The sequence below is a fragment of the Gorilla gorilla genome, chromosome 6 (assembly GCF_029281585.2).
Source record: "Gorilla gorilla gorilla isolate KB3781 chromosome 6, NHGRI_mGorGor1-v2.1_pri, whole genome shotgun sequence".
Lineage (NCBI taxonomy): Eukaryota > Metazoa > Chordata > Mammalia > Primates > Hominidae > Gorilla > Gorilla gorilla.
Genome location: NC_073230.2, coordinates 65,249,647 through 65,266,608, shown reverse-complemented (window position 1 = coordinate 65,266,608; position 16,962 = coordinate 65,249,647). Strand labels below are relative to the sequence as shown.

General features: G+C 50.0%; 1 long non-coding RNA gene across 5 annotated transcripts; it reads right to left on the bottom strand.

The window, feature by feature from the left end:
• Nucleotides 1-1,223: 1,223 nt before the first annotated feature.
• LOC109027572 (uncharacterized) lies at nt 1,224-15,803 on the bottom strand. 5 transcript variants are annotated; one of them, XR_008681397.1, is made up of 4 exons: nt 15,603-15,803; nt 12,664-12,760; nt 11,430-11,555; nt 1,224-8,872 (listed from the first exon to the last, which is right to left on the bottom strand). It is a non-coding gene; the product is annotated as an uncharacterized lncRNA (long non-coding RNA). The 5 variants fall into 5 exon arrangements; XR_002006637.4 differs by lacking the exons at nt 12,664-12,760; nt 15,603-15,803 and adding an exon at nt 12,276-12,639 and having other exon boundaries at nt 1,224-2,351; nt 3,127-8,872; XR_008681399.1 differs by lacking the exon at nt 12,664-12,760 and having other exon boundaries at nt 15,603-15,747.
• Between the last annotated feature and the right edge of the window lie 1,159 nt (nt 15,804-16,962).

Sequence of the window (16,962 nt, the reverse complement as noted above, 5' to 3'; positions counted from 1 at the left end):
ACATAAACTCTTTGGTATTAAATCTATGTGTAAGTGGCTTGAAATTGCTCCTAACACATCATTAATTATATCTAAGCATTAACCACTCTGATTAATCAGATTTTCATCTCTTTCTACTGTTTTGCATTTACTGTGTCATTCTGTGTTTGTTAAAATTTATAATTCCTTTTCTTTAAACATATTTCCAACATATGACCTTTATGTGATGTACAAATATTAATGTTTAGGAGGTAGTTTCAGTTTGTCATTTAGGCAAAATCAAGTCTAATGATGCAGTTTTTCAATTAACTTTATTCTTTGTTACCTATTTATAGCATTTAAATTTAATGAGCCCATAATTATATATATATATATACGTATACATATCAATGATGACTGCGGTCAAACAATTTAACATATACATGAACTCATGTAGTTTCCTTTTGGTGTCAAAGCACCTAAAGTTTACCCTGTTCAAAAATCACTAGTATATAATATAAAAATAGTAACTATAACCTTTAAATTGTACTTTAGTCCTCTAGATTCATTTATTTTATATAACTGAAACGTTGACTTGTGTCTCTTATCCCCCAAGTCATCACTCTATCATGTCTCTATGTATTTAACCTTTTTAAAGATTTCATATGTAACAGAAATTATGCAGTATTTTTCTCTCTCCCTAAACTATTTTACTTAGCTTAATATCCTCCAGAGTCATTTATGTTATCACAAATGGCAGTATCTTCCACTTCTTAAAAGCTGAAAAATATTATATTATTATATATTATACACACACACACACACACATACATGCACAAACACCTCCCCCACATTTTCTTTTCTCCACTCATCCATCAATGCACAGTAACTTCATCCCATGGCTTGGCTGTTGGGAGCAATGCTGTGGTGGGGCACGGAGAAGAGGGGAGTGAAGATATCTCTATCAGATGCTGATTTCATTTCCTATTGATATATAATTCATAGGGGAGATTGCTGAGCCATATGGTAGTTCTATTTTTAGATTCTCAGGAACTTTCATACTGTTTTCCATAATGGCTGTACTAACTTACATTCTAACCAGCAGTGTACAAAGGTTCCCTTCTCTCCACACCATCACCAACACTTGTTATCTCTTGTCCTTTTCATAACAGCCATCCTAAGAGATGGGAGGTGATATCCCATTGGTATTTAATCAGAAACTGTAAAACTCGTAGAAGAAAACACAGGGCAAATGCTCCTTGACATTGGTTCAGATAATAATTTATTAAATACGACATTAAAAACACAAGCAACAAAAAACAAAAATACAAGTAGGAGTATATCTAACCCTAAAGCTTCTGCACAGGAGAAATCAATCAATGAAATTAAAAGGCAGCTTATGACCTCAGAGAAAATATTTGCTAACAATATATCTCATAAGGGGTGAAAATCAAAATACATAAGAAGCCACACAACTGAATAGAAAAGAAGAGAGAAAACTCACCAAAATCTAATAACCTGATTTAAAAACAAGCAAAGAACCTGAATAGATATTTATCTCTTAAAAAAAGATATAAAAATGGCTAACAAGTGCTCAACATCAGTGATCATCAGGAAAATGCAAACCAAAGTCCTCATTTACTTTAGCTTCTATACTTTATTTCACACAGTAAATATGAATGTGTACAGAAGGTACAATAATCTCCATCCTACAACAGGGGGCCCTGAGACTGGTGACTTGGGGATGCATCTGCATGGAGCCGGCCTGGGGTGGGGTGGATGATGCTGAAGAGGACAGCAGATGATGTAGAACCAGGGGCAGTGACTCACCTGGGACCCCTCAGCAGAGGAGACTCTGTGGGTCCCCAAAGCCCAGCTGTACCCTCGGGGGACCTGCTACCTGCTGGCTTGGTCAGCACCACAGACAGAGGACAGGTGGGCGAGGCTGAGTCAGAACAGTGAGAGGAGGACAGCCAGGTGCCCCAAGCCAGGGCTGCTGGCTGACAGCCATGAGAACCCCCTGAGGCTAGGGGTGGGGTAAACGGCAAAGCTGGCCACCTGTGGGGCCCTCAGTCACCCTCATTGCCTCTGGCGCCACCCCAGCAGTGCAGAGCAACACAATTAGTAAGTGGACAAGCCAGGCATGTGGCTGGATCTGGGGAGTCTTGCTCAGGGGCTCTGACAGGACAAGAGAAAAGAAGGGCCACTGGGGCTGGAGAGAGGGTCACAGCCTCTGGGTCAGACACGATGGAGAAATGAGGAAAAGGGAAGGGGTGGTGGCCGATATGCAGGAGAGGCAGGTGGATGCGGGATGATCAGAGTCCATTAGACAGGATGGGCTCCAGGTGCATCCTCGCTGTATTGGGCACTTCTCAGCATTCCTGGAACTGAGCCTGGCAATATAGTCACATTTTGGGAGACTGCTGTCAGGGCCCAGCCACACACCTTTGGGCAGCCCTGTCCCATCTCAGGACTGGACTTTCTCAGCTCCCATAGGGGATGCTGCATGCAGCCCAGGAGGGGCAGCCCCATTGTGCAGCCTGAGCACCCATGGATCCTGAGCAGCCTCTGCCTGGCCCTGTGCTCCCTCTCCTCCATTGCCCCGGCCCCTCCTGAGTGTCAGCCAGCATGGAGGCCCTGTCTGTTCTTTCTTCCCTATGCGGGCTCCTGGGCTGAGACCTGGGTCAGATGAGGATGGGGCTGGTCCTTCCCTGAGGCCTGCTCAGGTAAGGGGGTGGCCCCCAGCCTGGTCCAGGTCCTCAGCTCTCCTCATGGCCTTACATTGAGACAGAGCTGCCCCTGTCTGTGCCCTGGAGGTGGAGGTAAGAACCTGACCCTGCTGCATGGGAGCTGCTCCATAGATGTGCGACTTGGTGGGGGTTTGGTGAGGCAGAGGCCGTGGCCTGTGGGCATGGGTGCTGGTGAGTGGGAGTGACACATTGTCACTGGGAGAGGCCACAGTTCCTGCTGAATCTCACACTAAACTCCAGCCCTGCAGGTGTTTTACCACAGCCACCACCGAGAATCACAGTAGTGTCTCAGGAATCGCGGCCTGCTGCCCACCAGGGCCCTACTTGGAGGCCAAGATCCAACCAAAGCCCAGTGTGTCTGTGCCCTGGGAACAGTGTGTCCTGTGGCCATGAGGCCAGGCCACCAGTGTCCACTCACCAGGGGCTGGGTTCTCTCCTATTCTGGCTCCTTCCAGTTCAGTCACATCGGGGCCCCTAAGCACATGACCCAGCATCCAAGAATCACTCCAGGAAGCCTGGCAGCTCAGCTCACTCCATCACTTCTTATCTACAGCAAAAACATCAGGGCATCAGATGCACAGATAAATGGCTATGAATGCTTAACAACTGGAATAAATCTAGAAACAGTGAGAAGGCACAGTGGTGAGTAAGTGTCCCCTGTGACCACTCTTCAGGGTTTAGGACAGGCGCCCATTGTTGCCGCCTGGTGCTGCCTGCCTCTCAGACAGAGAAGGGTACACTTTCCTCACCAAAAGGACAACAGGCCTGGTCCCCAGCCCTTCTGCCCATCCCTGCAAGGATCACCTTGCTGGGAGGAATCTGATGCCAGGGCCTGGGCCACTTCTAAGCCAGGAACAGGAACACCTTCTGGTCACCCCAAAGGAAGGAATAAATCCTGATCAGAGTTCACAACCTGAGCTCTTGCTCACTCTTTATTCAGGGGAAGGGAGGCCCAGTCCTAGGCAGACTGAACCTCTCCTGAGGAACCGTGGAGCCAAAGGCTGGAAGCTTCCAGAATCCTTAGGTTCGGATCCCCCTTGGGGTCACCCTGAGGCCTGTCTCACCAGAGCATTCTTCTGTCCACAGATGTCTCATTGGATCTACGAAGGAAACCTCACAGATGTCTGGGGCCCAGCATGGTCATCCCTACTGAATGTCGAGAAGGCGAAGGCCAAGAACCCAGGGAAATACCAGGTCTGGTCCTTCCAGTCCCAGCCAGAGCAGGATGCATAGGCCGGACCGTGTCAGAAGCCCAGTTACCCAGATGGAGGAAAAGTCAACCCCAAGGGGGCAGAAGGGGTCAGTCACAAATCCTGGGCAGACAGTGGCATGGGCAACACAGGTGAGCTGCGTGCTGCTGACTTTCCCTGGCTTTGGAAATAAAGAGAAGTTTCTGCAGAAAAAGCCTCCTTTCCTTCCAGAACCGCTATTTCATGATAGCAATTTTGACAGTGAGTCTTGTGTCTGTTCTGAGGCTTGGCCCTGCTCTATAGAAAATGAAGCAGGCCAAGATGTCCTCAGTGAACATGCACCAGAATGACTTAGCTGTGAGCCACACCTTCATAAGCCACGCCATGTTGAGAGAGCGCCGCAGCATCAAGTAAGGCATGTGGGGCATGAAGGGTCCCAGGGAAGGTGGGCAATCCGAAGGGATGGGGCATCTGAGGGGCAATGGGGAGGTCTCAGGACAGGGGTAGGATCTCAGAGAAGAGGGTGACAGCCCAGCCTACTGCCTGGAGTTCTGGCCTTGGGAAGGGTCTGCAGAGGGGCCTGGAATAGTGAGGTTTTCAGGGCAGTCCAGGGGGCTCTGAACACCTCTGCTCCTTCTGTGAAGACAAGCAAATATTGTGTACCCAGATTGCCACCTTAAAATGGCTTCTACGGTTGTTGATTCATGGGATAAGTGTGCACAAGAGACCCCAGGCCAGGGACCCTGCTGCCCTACAGGGCCTGGCTACCCCAGCTTAGGGGTCTGGCTCCTCCAGAAGGACCCAGCTCCCTTCCTCTGCACAGGAGGCAGAGGCAGGTCCCTGCACGGCACACAAACCATGCCCTGCCTGAGAGGGGGCATCACACGGCTGGGGCTGGGACTCAGGGCCAGCATCCTGGGCAGACTGGGCCAGGACTCATCTTGGGAGAGTACTTGGGGAGCCCCTTCTTTCAGGGGCCACATTTGATGGAGGTGAGACCACCCCTATAAGAAGCTGCAAAACCTTATCTGATCCAGCCTCCTGTGGGAGGTCTCACCCCATACACAGGGGACCCCCAGCACCACAGACTGAGGCCCCAGTAGGCCCTGCTCAGGCCACCAGCCCTCTACCTTGAAGGACCAGGTCCTCCCATGCCTGCTGTTCCCACAAACTCCTACTTCAAGCTCATCACAAGCTCATCCTGAGGCTCTGGTACATCTGCCTTCTGCAGGGCAAGCACATGCTCACAGCCAGGGCACATGTGGCATTGAAAGTGCACAGAACCCTGTCCCCATGTGCCCGAGGGTGCTGGGGGAGCACACAAGTACATCAAACCTGGCCCAAGGGCAGTGCCCACACTGTCCACAGAACCCTCTGCTTTAGCCCAGAGGGAGGGCCAAACCAATCCAGCCCTGGTGGGCTGGACAGGGCACCATGAGTCCTCCTGGAAACTGAACCCACCCCTAACACAACTCAGATGAAAGGCAGGAGTGTGGCGAGCACTTCCCTGCCCGGGCTTTCCGGTATCTGTTGCCTCCTGTGCAGAGCTGGACCCCAGGGGTGTCCAGAAAGGACCCAGCACTGCCTAGTGCGAGGTGCACAGGGCAGAAACAGGGTGAAGGCACAGACCCCTCCCAGGAGACCCCTCCTGGCCTGACGCCCAGCCCCAAACCTAGACCCTCTCCTGAAGCTCTCCTGTTTGTCCTGTGGGAGCTCTCCCAAGACGCAGTGTCCCAGGCCTGGGCTCTGGATGATGATGTGGTTCTCAGGCACTTTTAGGCCTCCATGGCTGAGCTCAGAAGGATGCACTGTGACCTGCCCCCTAGGTGGTCTCCAGCACCAGGTCCCTTCCTGAGTCACCATCTAAGACAGTAAATAGTGGGCAGTGCCCAGGACCCTCCATCCCTGCTTCCCAGGCCTTCCTTCTCCTCCTCCTCTTCCTTCTCTAAGAAGCTTCTAAAAACAGGCCAGCTGGGCCCCAAGGCAGGTGTTGGACTCACCTCAGTAACAGGGCAGGGGATGAGGGCAAGACCCCTCCAAGGCCCCCACCACACCCTTCCACTCCTGCCCTAGAAGAACCCTGGAGGGCCCTGGAGGGTTCAGTCCCATCTGTGCCAGCCCACACACATAGCTGCGAGCACCAACAGGGCCAGAGAGCAACAGGGGTCCCCACTCACAAGTTCCCATACCCCAGGCGGCACACACCCCTCACTGTGGGATCAGCAGGGCCCCTCACTCACAAATGCCCATGCCCAGGCGGCACACACCTCTCACTGTGGGATCAGCAGCCTGTAGGTGTTTCCTCAGTGTCAGACCAGGTGGGTTACTAGAGACCCCAAGACTCCAAAAACTCAAACCACACAAGGGTCAGATGGGCTTGGGGGAGAAGTGGACCAAGTTTGCTTTCCATTCAGCTAAACATACAAAGATCCCTAGGAAGGCCCTGGTCCTGGAGCGAGTGTCTCTGGCACCCAGGCCTCTGCGGGCATCCCTCAGGATGGAGACCCTTCCCAAGGGGGGTGGGCTGGCCCTCCCTGGCCCACCAGCCCAGCTCCAGAAGCCCAGAAGCTGACCTGAGGCCAAGGCCCAGCAGCATGAGAATTCCATAGAGCCCAGGACAGCAGGTCACTCTCTGGGGGCCCAGCGGCTCAAGATGTGGCAACTCTGTTCCTATCTCGGGATAGACCATGGGATTTTTGGTGAGTTCTGTGTTGAAATTCTCTCCCAAACTCCCCATGGACCTGGACATCCGGGGTTCATGGTGTCCACAGTGCAGCTTTGAGCAGGGATGCCGAACCCCTGTTCTTTCATCTTCCCTGGACACCCCCAGGACCATAGGACAGGCCCTGGCCCTGAAGCCCATCAGGGCCCCCAAAACCAGGCCTTGCCCAGCCCACTGAAATCCCAGCAGTAGGGCCATAGACACTCCCCTCGCATGGTGGCACCTGGACCTGACCTTTCTCAGGGGCCACTGAGCAGCACAGCCTTAAAGGAGCCAAGACAGCACCCAGACAACCCCAGACAGCTCCTGCGCCCGGTGAAATCAGTGTCAATCCGGAAGCTGGACTCAGAGGCTGCTGTAGAGGAGAAGGACTGTGGCATCTGCAGAGCCCTAGCCAGCCAGCAGCCTGTCACATGTCCCCATGCCTGCCCACTTGTGTGACAGAGCCTCCCTCACAGGGCAAACATCCCAGACCTACAGATGCCGAGCCCAGCCCAAGCCCTGGGAGAAAAGGGACCCAGGAGAACCACGGGTGCCCCAGAAATAGCCAAGATAACAAAACAGGGGACTGAACTTCCTGGGGCACTGGCCAAAACTAGAATTTGGCCCAAGGAAGAGCAAGCCCCTTAAAGTAGTGTGTGGGTACGCAGGGCCCCCCCAAAGCAGGCATGCCTGGCAGGGCCAAGGCAGTGACGTTACCAGGCTCAAAGAGCAACCATCCACATCGCCGAGGGTGGGATAGGAGCAGGTGGACCAGCCTCCAACCTCTTCAACTCAAGGAAGCAGCGATGGCTGGGCTCTCACACCCTGAGTGGCCACCATCCGACCATCAGTGGAGCAGAGGCCAGAGACCATCGATCTGTCAGATGGTCCTGGGGCCCTGCTTTCACTGCACAAGAATGCCTTCAAGTCACATGATCAAGAAGAAGCTGGGCAAAAATGGGCCCAGGAGCCCGGGTCCCTGGGTCTGCTGTCCTCAGCAGGTGCCAAGGACAGAAAAAGTCAGAAAAGGTGTCTATGGTCAGAAAAAGTCAGAAAGGTAGTCTCACTCCTTGGAAGGAGGCTCCAAGGTGGGGACCAGAGCTGCAGGGGGAGGAGGAGCTCCTGGCAGCACTGAAATAGGCTCTGGCAGGATCCCAGAGTCTATGGTTCCATCCTTCTCTTTTTCCTTTTCTTTGAGAGCTTCCATTTGATGGTAAGTCTGCAGCCATGGACAATCAATTTACAGAAGGACTTCTCAGCACCATTTCTGCAGCCTGCCCTGTGGAAAGCTGATGAGAGCACACTGCTGTCTCGCACAAGTGACCATCCAGATCTCACCAACAGGTAGAGATTATTTCTTAAATCTGTCTCAGTAATGGTATCCCCCAGACCATCAACATAGAGTGGGGGCAGACTTCTCCACCAGTGGGTCCAGATGACGCATGGTTGAAGCCTGCTTTAGAAGCTCATCTGCTACGGGGTCATTGTTTTCACAAATTGATCTTTCTTATTCTGATCAGCAAGGGGTCATCTGGATCTGCAGGCTTCTCATGTCTGTGCGGACACTCCCCTCCTCTCTCACCCTCTCCTTTTACCCACAAAGAGCAAATGTGGGGTTTATTCCTTAGGTAGTAAGAGTGTGTCCTGGGCCAGTTTGAGCAGCATGTCACTGGTGGATGCAGCTTTCCCCAGCAGGACAGCTGGTCATGTTCTATCAGGGTTAGAATTCCCTCTCTCCATATCTGCAGTCGCCTTTTAAAGACAGTTCTGCATCATGAAGCTGGATGGGCAGTCCTACTCCACGTGTGAGAGGCAGGTCTGATGGACATTTCCTGCAGGTTTGGCACCCTTCAGTCTTCTTGGAATGCATGTGTACCCCAGAGCCCCAGCCAGACACTGAATGGCCTGGCACAGATTTTGCACTTTTTCTCATACTTTTCTTGGGTCATTCAGATACATGGGTTTTCTCCAGGACACGTGTGACACAGAAGAGAGAAGCATCCTCCCAGGTTTGTCTGTTTTAGGTGCTGGAGCCCAGAGAGGTCTCCTCTTGAGAGGATCGGCAGGCAGCAGTAGCTTTTCAGGTGGGAGAGAGGACCCCCACAATCCCACCGGCCCCAGCTCTTCTTTCTGGCTCTGTTCTTGAGAACCTGGGCAATTGCCTTTGACCGTGTGTGATTCATCTTTCTTGACTCAAGGTGAACCTCACTTCCAAGGAATCTCCATTCTTGGAGGAAACTCTTGGCTTCCTAGTATCTCCAAGAACTGGCCTGGAAGAGACAGAGAAATGTGGATAAATCTTGAAATACTCACAGTGTATACTTGGTGCTTTTCAAAGACCCTCCCCTCTACACTGACAGGGCTTAAGGAAACCTTGTGTCTGCTGCCAGGAGATGACAAAACCTTAAATGAGAAGGTCAAGAACCAGGATCACTGGGAAAAGAAATGTCCAATCTCTAAACTCATAGACATGTTGGAGAACATCTGTGTGTCTGGATATTTATTGTGTCCAATGATGGATAATGACTCAAAAACTCACTGGCTGTGGTGGCTCACACCATTAATCCCAGCAATTTGGGAGGCCGAGGCAGGTGGATCACCTGAGGTCAGGAGTTTGAGACCAGCCTGGCCAACATGGTGAAACCGCGTCTCTACTAAAAATACAAAACTTAGCAGGATACCATGGTGTGAGCCTGTAAACCCAGCTACTTGAGAGGCTGAGGCAAGACAGTCATTTGAACCCAGGAGGCAGAGGTTGCAGTGAGCTAAGATCACCCCACTGTACTCCGGCCTGGGCAACAGAGACCCTGTCTCAAAGGAAAAAAAAAAAAAAAACCCTAACAAACAAAAATAAAATGCGAAAGCAAAAAGATTTTGGCTAAGTACTCCTGGCCTGGAAGGGCTCTTTGTTTTACATGCAGGTGATCTGTCCTGAAAAGAGGCCTCCTGGTCACCTAGTCTTACTGGGTAAGAGCTCCAAGTACACAGAGCCACAGGCCCATCATCCATGGAGCTGCCTCTGCTGCCCAGGATGGAAACATGGAAACTCAGGGTAAAGGCGACTGAGGCTAGAACAAAAAGATTAGGGAAAAAAAAAGAAAACTAATTTGAAAAAATTAAAGAAAAATATTCTAACATAAAGTAATTTTTTATTAAAGCCTTGTCTCTGAATAAGTTAAATATGGCATATCACAGTATCGTACATAATAATTTAAAATTTTAACTATTGGCCAAGCACAATGGCTCATGCCTGTAATCCCAGCGCTTTGGGAGGCCAAGGTGGGAGAATTGTGCAAACCTAGGAATTGGAACTAGGAATTGGAACTAGCCTGGGCCACAGAGTGAGACCACGTCTCTGTCAAACAATAAAACATTAGCTGGGCGTGGTGGCATGGCCTGTAAAACAATAAATAAAAATGAAACTCTAACTGCCACAAACTAAGCTACAATATTTATGTCATCATAAAGTAATAGACAATGTATTTCATTCCAAAAGAAATAATCAAGAATTGATTTCAAAATCAGTTCAGAACTTTGCCCTCTCTGTATGGTAGAAGAGCAAGAAACAGACTCCCTCTGGAACCAAACACATAGGAAGCCAGACCAACTACATGAACCAGATGTTTCCAGACACTAGAAGCATCTGCAAGGAGCACAGGACAGTGGAGGCTGAAACTAAGGGGACCACATTGCTGCCCCAGCTTAGAGCCTGCAGAGCCTCCTGGCAGTGCAGGGTGGTTGGATATAGGCAACGCATGGAAGCCCCCACGTTAAAGAGATAGGGTTGAGAATGTGAGGAGAGAAAAACACAGGGCTGAGTACCAGAAAGTAGGGAGAAGTGGCTGAAGTAGGGGTAAGACTGGTGAGTAGAAGATGGGGGCTCATTAAACCATTGGCAGGTATATGGGTAAATACCAATCAAGATAAATAATATTACCCAGTACAAAAGAGAAAAGGCACCCTACACTTTTTTTTTTTTTTTTGAGACAGAGTCTTACTCTGTCACCTAGGCTATAGTGCAATGGCGCGATCTTGGCTCACTGCAACCTCCACCTCCTGGTTTCAAGTGATTCTCCTGCCTCAGCCTCCTGAGTAGCTGGGATTACAGGCACACGCCACCATGCCTGGCTAATTTTTGTATTTTTAGTAGAGACGGGGTTTCACCATGTCAGTCAGGTGGTCTCGAACTCCTGACCTCGTGATCCGCCTGCCTCGGCCTCCCAAAGTGCTGGTATGAGCCACCACGCCCGGCCCACCCTACATTTTTTTTTCAGAGCATTTTCACAAGAAAACTTGTCATTATGAGTATAATATTGTCTAAAAGTAGCGGAGGAGGGAACATTTTCCAATATATTTTAGGAGGCTAGTATTACTCTCCAGTAGAATCAGAGAAAGGCAGTACCAAAAAAAAAAAAAAAAAAAAAAAAAACCCTGGAAAACAGTATGCCTCATGAAACTCAACGTGGAAATCCCCAACAGAACGTTATTCAACAGAACCACATGCTTCACCCATGGGTGAATTTCTTCTAGGAATCATAAAGATCTGGGGAAATCAAAGGAAATCTTTCGTTAAGAATCAAAGTTGTAGACTCCTGTCTTGAGTTGATTACTTTGAATTTTTGGTCCCAAAATATATACAGGACCTGGTCTAATTCTATGATCTTTAGCACATGCAGCCAGACGCTGAAGAGAAATAGATACAACAGCAATATGGGAGTTATCCTCTCTAAAGCCCAAATGAAAAACCTGGAGTCAGAAGTTTCAGGTGAATGAGGGAAGGAGAAACAATTCAAACATTTAAATTTAAATTACTATGAGAATACTGACTCGTTAGAAACTGAAGGAGCGAGCAATGCTCCTAAAGTCCAGGCTTTTCCATCGGAACACGGAGACAGACAACCTCGAAGTGCAGTTTCTTCACAATTGTCTTATCCAGTCATAACATTAATTTCCCTATGAATCAAATCATAAAATAAATATTAAACTCGTGACATATTCTCTGACTAAAAGAAGGCAAGATAAACTGAACGGTTAGTTGTCAGTGTAGTAAATTATGTACAAGAATCTTATCACTGCATTTTTTAATTACAATGGAATTAGAAATAATCTAAGTTTCTATAAAAGAATAAACAGTGAAACAAATCTTGTATGCCCATTGGAATACATTTAAGACATTAAAAATAGGGAGTTAGAATCTCATGCATTGATATAGAATAATGTAAATGATATATTGCTTGTGAAATAGCAAAATTAAAATATATAGTATGATACAATTTGTGTTCAAAAATTGTACATGTATTTATCTTCTTTTTTTTGTGGGGGGGGGGGGCAGGGTCTCACTCTGTTGCCCAGACGGGAGTGCAATGGCATGATCACAGCTCACTGCAGCCTTGACCTCCTGAGCTCAAGGGATCCTCCCTGCTTGGCCTCCCAAAGTGTTGGGATTACAGACATGAGCCACCGCACCTGGCCAACTTTATGTGTATTTACGGATTTATAGAAAACATCCAGAAGAATCAACACCAAGCTATAATAATTCCTTCTAAGAAGGGAGTGAGTTTGGAACGAAGAGGAAGACATGGGAGAATTTTCTTACATAAAGATCTCTATGATCTGCCATTATTAAAACAGCATGCATTTCTTTTATAATTAGAAAAGGAAAAAAATGCACACATTGTTACCATTTGGTAGGAGGGCAATAGTTTTGTTTTCATCAGTATTTGAATTACAGGTGCATGAAAGCACGGACCTGGAAGAGAAATCCCAGAGGAATAATTAGAACCAAAAAAATTGCACCTCAAAAAGTGAGTGGGTGTTATCTTTACATAACAACAAGCATTCCACGTAAGTGCTGGTCGCTGCTCCAGCTCCCTCAAATCACCTAAGCCCTGCCAAGGGGAAGGCGGAGGACAGGGAAGGCCAAGGGCCAGCAAGTGCTCTCCCCAGCCGAAGGCCTGTTTCTGCAAGTTTCCTGTCATTAAGAAGAAAATGGAGTCCAAATGGGATGTGGACCCCTTCGGGATGCTGGCAGAGAAACACAAAGAATATGCCACAGTCATACCTTAGAGGAAGACTTCTAGGTTGAGACTTGAAATTCATCAAAAGCTTGTGTGAAGTAAATAAAGCTACTCTACCTCTCCAAGTGTCAGTTTTCTCACCTATAAAATGAGAACCACATGTCAACTTCATGAAATTGTTGCCAGAGTTAAATTCACAAAGATATTTTAAAATGACTGTTACTGTTACTGTAAGGGTCCACATTATTTTTTAAAAAAGAAAAAAAAAACAGCATCAGACTTCAAAATACACAAAAGGAATAATGTCCATGTGTCCAAAGATGAGATGATCAGCTTTTGAAGCAGACTGAGGTGCATGAGAATGAGATCTATCCCTAACTAGAACTCTTCACAGCTGCACTGAAGAGGACACACACAGGGCCCCAAGAAGCTAAGTGCATGGCCGGTGTAGAGTGACTGGTGTAGTGAGGGTGGAATCCCTAAAGACCCTCTGAAATGCAGTTACACAACAGGCTCCCAGGAAACACTGGAACAAACCAGGCAGCTGAGCAGATACTACCAGGAATGGGGTGAGCAGAGGAGGGTCGGAGCCACAGATCTCAGCAGAATACACCAAACTGCAAGGAGCTCCTGGCTCTGTGAACAGCAGCTGTGGCTGCATCAGGACCAATCTTGTGAGGCAGCTGCTGGGGACAGCTGAGATCACGTGTTTTTGCAGACACACACCCAACAGCAGTGCCTCTTGAACACAGATCACAAAATCCTCTCCATTCATCTTTAAGGTGATGGATGATGGATGAACTCACATTACAACATCCCCACCAACACTTGCGGACGAGTGTATTTAGAAACTCCCACCTAAAGAGGGAACAGTCAAGAGTAGAATGAGAATATTGAGGGATGGGGGAAGAATGCAGGTACTTGACCCCACAAACTCTACTGAAAACAAGGGAAGAGCTGTTATGCTGTGGTCTCCCTATACTTCACCTCACCACATCCATGGATGCCACATGGTTCTTGTTCCCTTATTGACAAAGGTGCTGATGAGCCCGTGTGTAATTGATCCTGAAGGAGTAAATTCTTCACAAAGTACAATAACAGTGTCTAATATCCATGACCAGAGTTTTTAGGCTGTTTTAAAATAGTAATCCACATTCAAGAATCAGAAATGAAGCCTGTTGGAATGTGTGATATGAACAAGGTCTTATTTTTATGTAGATTAACACCTTGGTTTTTACGGATTAAACGCAAAAGCATAAAAGCTGGAGCCATTCCAGAATCAAAGGAACTTTCCCTGAGGACACCTGGAATTAAGGGACATCAATTATTAGGAAGCTACACGAAACCAGAAGTGCTCCCAGAAGTTTCCATTGTCTGGACAGAAAAATTAAACAGATCAGCCCGAGAGAGTAAAGGTACCTCCGTGAGTGCCGGGGGTGATGAACATTCCATTCAAAGCAAAGTTGTGAAGCCTGAGGAGTTTCAAAGACTCCCCAAGTGCTCTATACCTTGAAAGTCGCTCCCACAAAGCTGGAGCACCACCTGTTCCTGAGGATCAGGTTGCCATTGTGTCTTTGAGACACTGCCCAGTCAGGCCTCGGTTGAGATGAGGCCAATGATGTCACGTGTAAAATGCCTAAATTATCTTCATCTTTAGGTAGCTATTTGGGGAACTTTCCACCAAATGGGTTGGGGGAAAATGGCGCACCAGAGACACACGCCTGGGATGTGAGATTTTCTCCTCTGCTCTTAGCATCTCCTAGGTAAACCAATAATGACCCTCTCTGCCGCCTCAACATCCACATCCGCGAAAAAGGCGCTGGTGAGGGTGACATTTTCACGAAGCCACAGAGCATGTTACCCCATGCAAAGCTCTGAACTTGTGCACTGGCGGGCCGGGCGGCGGATTTCTCCCCAAAGCGGCTGCACTGCGCTCTGGCTGGAGAGAAAAGAGGGCAGCGGCACAATGGACAGTGCCTGGACCGCAGGCCAGTTCCCACAGCAGCTTAGGAAAGCAGGTGGCTCCCTGGGCTGGAGGAGGCTTGATGTCCAGGAAAGACCCCGGGTGCAGGTGAGAGAGGGAACCCAGCCTAGCAGCGGGAAGTGAGGTGAGGACCACACCCGTCCGACTTGGACAAGGGCGAGGCGCACTTCGCGGCGTCACACCCTCCTCACTGCCCAACCCGGACCTGCCCCTCCTGTCCCTCTCCGGACTCACATCCCATGGCAAGGAGGTGTCCGAAGTCAGTAGCCAGCATCGCTGTGGAAGCGGCGAGATCCACACTGCCCTGCCCAACCCTCTTGGGCTGCCCGCCTCCTCGCATATCGCCTGCTAGGATTCTAGTCCAGCCGCCTTGCCACCAATGGGCGGGGAACCGTTAAGAGCTACAGTTTCCAGCCTGCGCGGCCAGGAGCTCACCGCCCCGCTCCTCCCACAAGAACTGCGCCCCGCCCCTGAGACCGGGGCATGCTGGGATTGTAGTCCCGAAGCGCTTGAAACAACGGGCGGGAGCGGTGAAGAGACTACAGCTCCCAGCATGCAGAGCCAGGCCGGCAGAGCCAGGCCGGCAGAGCCAGGCCGGCAGAGCCAGGCCGGCAGAGCCAGGCCGGCAGAGCCAGGCCGGCAGAGCCAGGCCGGCAGAGCCAGGCCGGCAGAGCCAGGCCGGCAGAGCCAGGCCGGCAGAGCCAGGCCGGCAGAGCCAGGCCGGCAGAGCCAGGCTTCCCCCTTCAGGACTGCGCGCCGCCCCATGTTCATGCTGGCTGGGATTGTAATCCGGTCGCCCTGCAATTGAAAAACTGGAAGCTAATCAAAGATGACAAGTCCCAGTATGCCAGGCGTAGCTCCCGCCCTCCAATCCACACCTTCCCGAGTCCAGAGCAGTTCTGCCATGCCAAGGGGAGCCTGGTTGTTCCCAAACCTCTCTTGCCTGCCAAGTGACAGCGGGACCAGGCGGCTTGTCTTATCGTGTAATTATGTCACTACCTCTCCCTGAGATGCTGGCTTCATGCTTCGTCATTGCCAGAAGTTTGATTTCTCACGGAGCAGCAGGGGACCTGGAGCTACTCGCAAAGCTGTCCCGGTTGCCATATCCTGGAGCAGTACTCGCCCCGCCCCTTCCCTAGGCCCCGCCGCTTCTGCTCTCCCCGCTCCTTCCCTCTGCGCTGCCTCTCCCCTCGGCACCGCCCCTCCGTCTCGCCCCACCCCTGACACGCCCCTTCGAATATGCGCAGTGTAGTCCCTGCGTAGGACTGGGGCTAATGGCCAGGTGTCTGACTGTTCTCCAACTTCTTGGCATCCTACGCGGGAAGGTCCCTCGTGAGTGTCTGAAACCGTCCGTTCACTGCCAGAAATGGATATATGCGTTCCCGGATAACCTAGCACTTGCCTTTTCAAAGCCACCATTTCGTCTATCCTCTAGGCTGTCACAAATCCTCCTCTTCATCCCAGGAGTGCCCCTTGGACCCCGGGCTGGCTGCATGGCCCACACCTGGGTCAGGCCTCTCACAGGGACGCTCCTGCCACTCTGACAAAGAGTTGAAAACGTCACAGCGAAAGGCCTGACCCTGCTGCATCCAGTCAGGAAACAGCCACAGGGAAGGGAGCCCCTAAGACACTTTGGGAGCCACATCCACCGCTTCTCTGCCCCCGATCCAGGCTGGTTCCCAGGCCTTGGGGTCCTAGTGTGGACCTCCCGGCCGTAATTAACGCAGGTGCAGGGCCAGAGAGCCCCTTGGTCCCTCCCAACACATAAGGGAAGTTTGTGTGGTGAGGTCATGAACAGTGTCTGCGTTTCTGCTGTGAATAGGGACTTCATGGAAACACTTAATTTCCCGTTTTAAATATCCCTTTGGAACCACGTTTAATAATTTGCTGGTGGACCTTAACAGTGAAAATTCTTTGAATCCATTTTTCTTTTTTCTTTTTTTGAGACGGAGTCTCACTCTGTAGCCCAGGCTGGAGTGCAGTGACTGACTCGATCTGGGCTCACTGAAACCTCCGCCTCCTGGGTTCAAGCAACTGTTCTGCCTCAGCCTCCCCAGTAGCTGAAATTACAGACACTCGCCGCCTTGCCGGGCTAATTTTTGTATTTTTAGTACAGATGGGGTTTCGCCATGTTGGCCAGTCTGGTCTCGAACTCCTGATCTCAAGTGATCCGCCCGTCTCAGCCTCTCAAAGTTGCTGGGATTGCAGGCATGAGCCACCGTGCCCGGCCTGAATCCATTTTAACATTTAGTTTTCCAGATTAACTCGAAGTACCCCACGACTACACGCTAATGAAACTAGAGGAGGCACAGCCTCAGCTCCGTGCAGGACGGACGCACAAGAGCAGAATCTCTGTGGG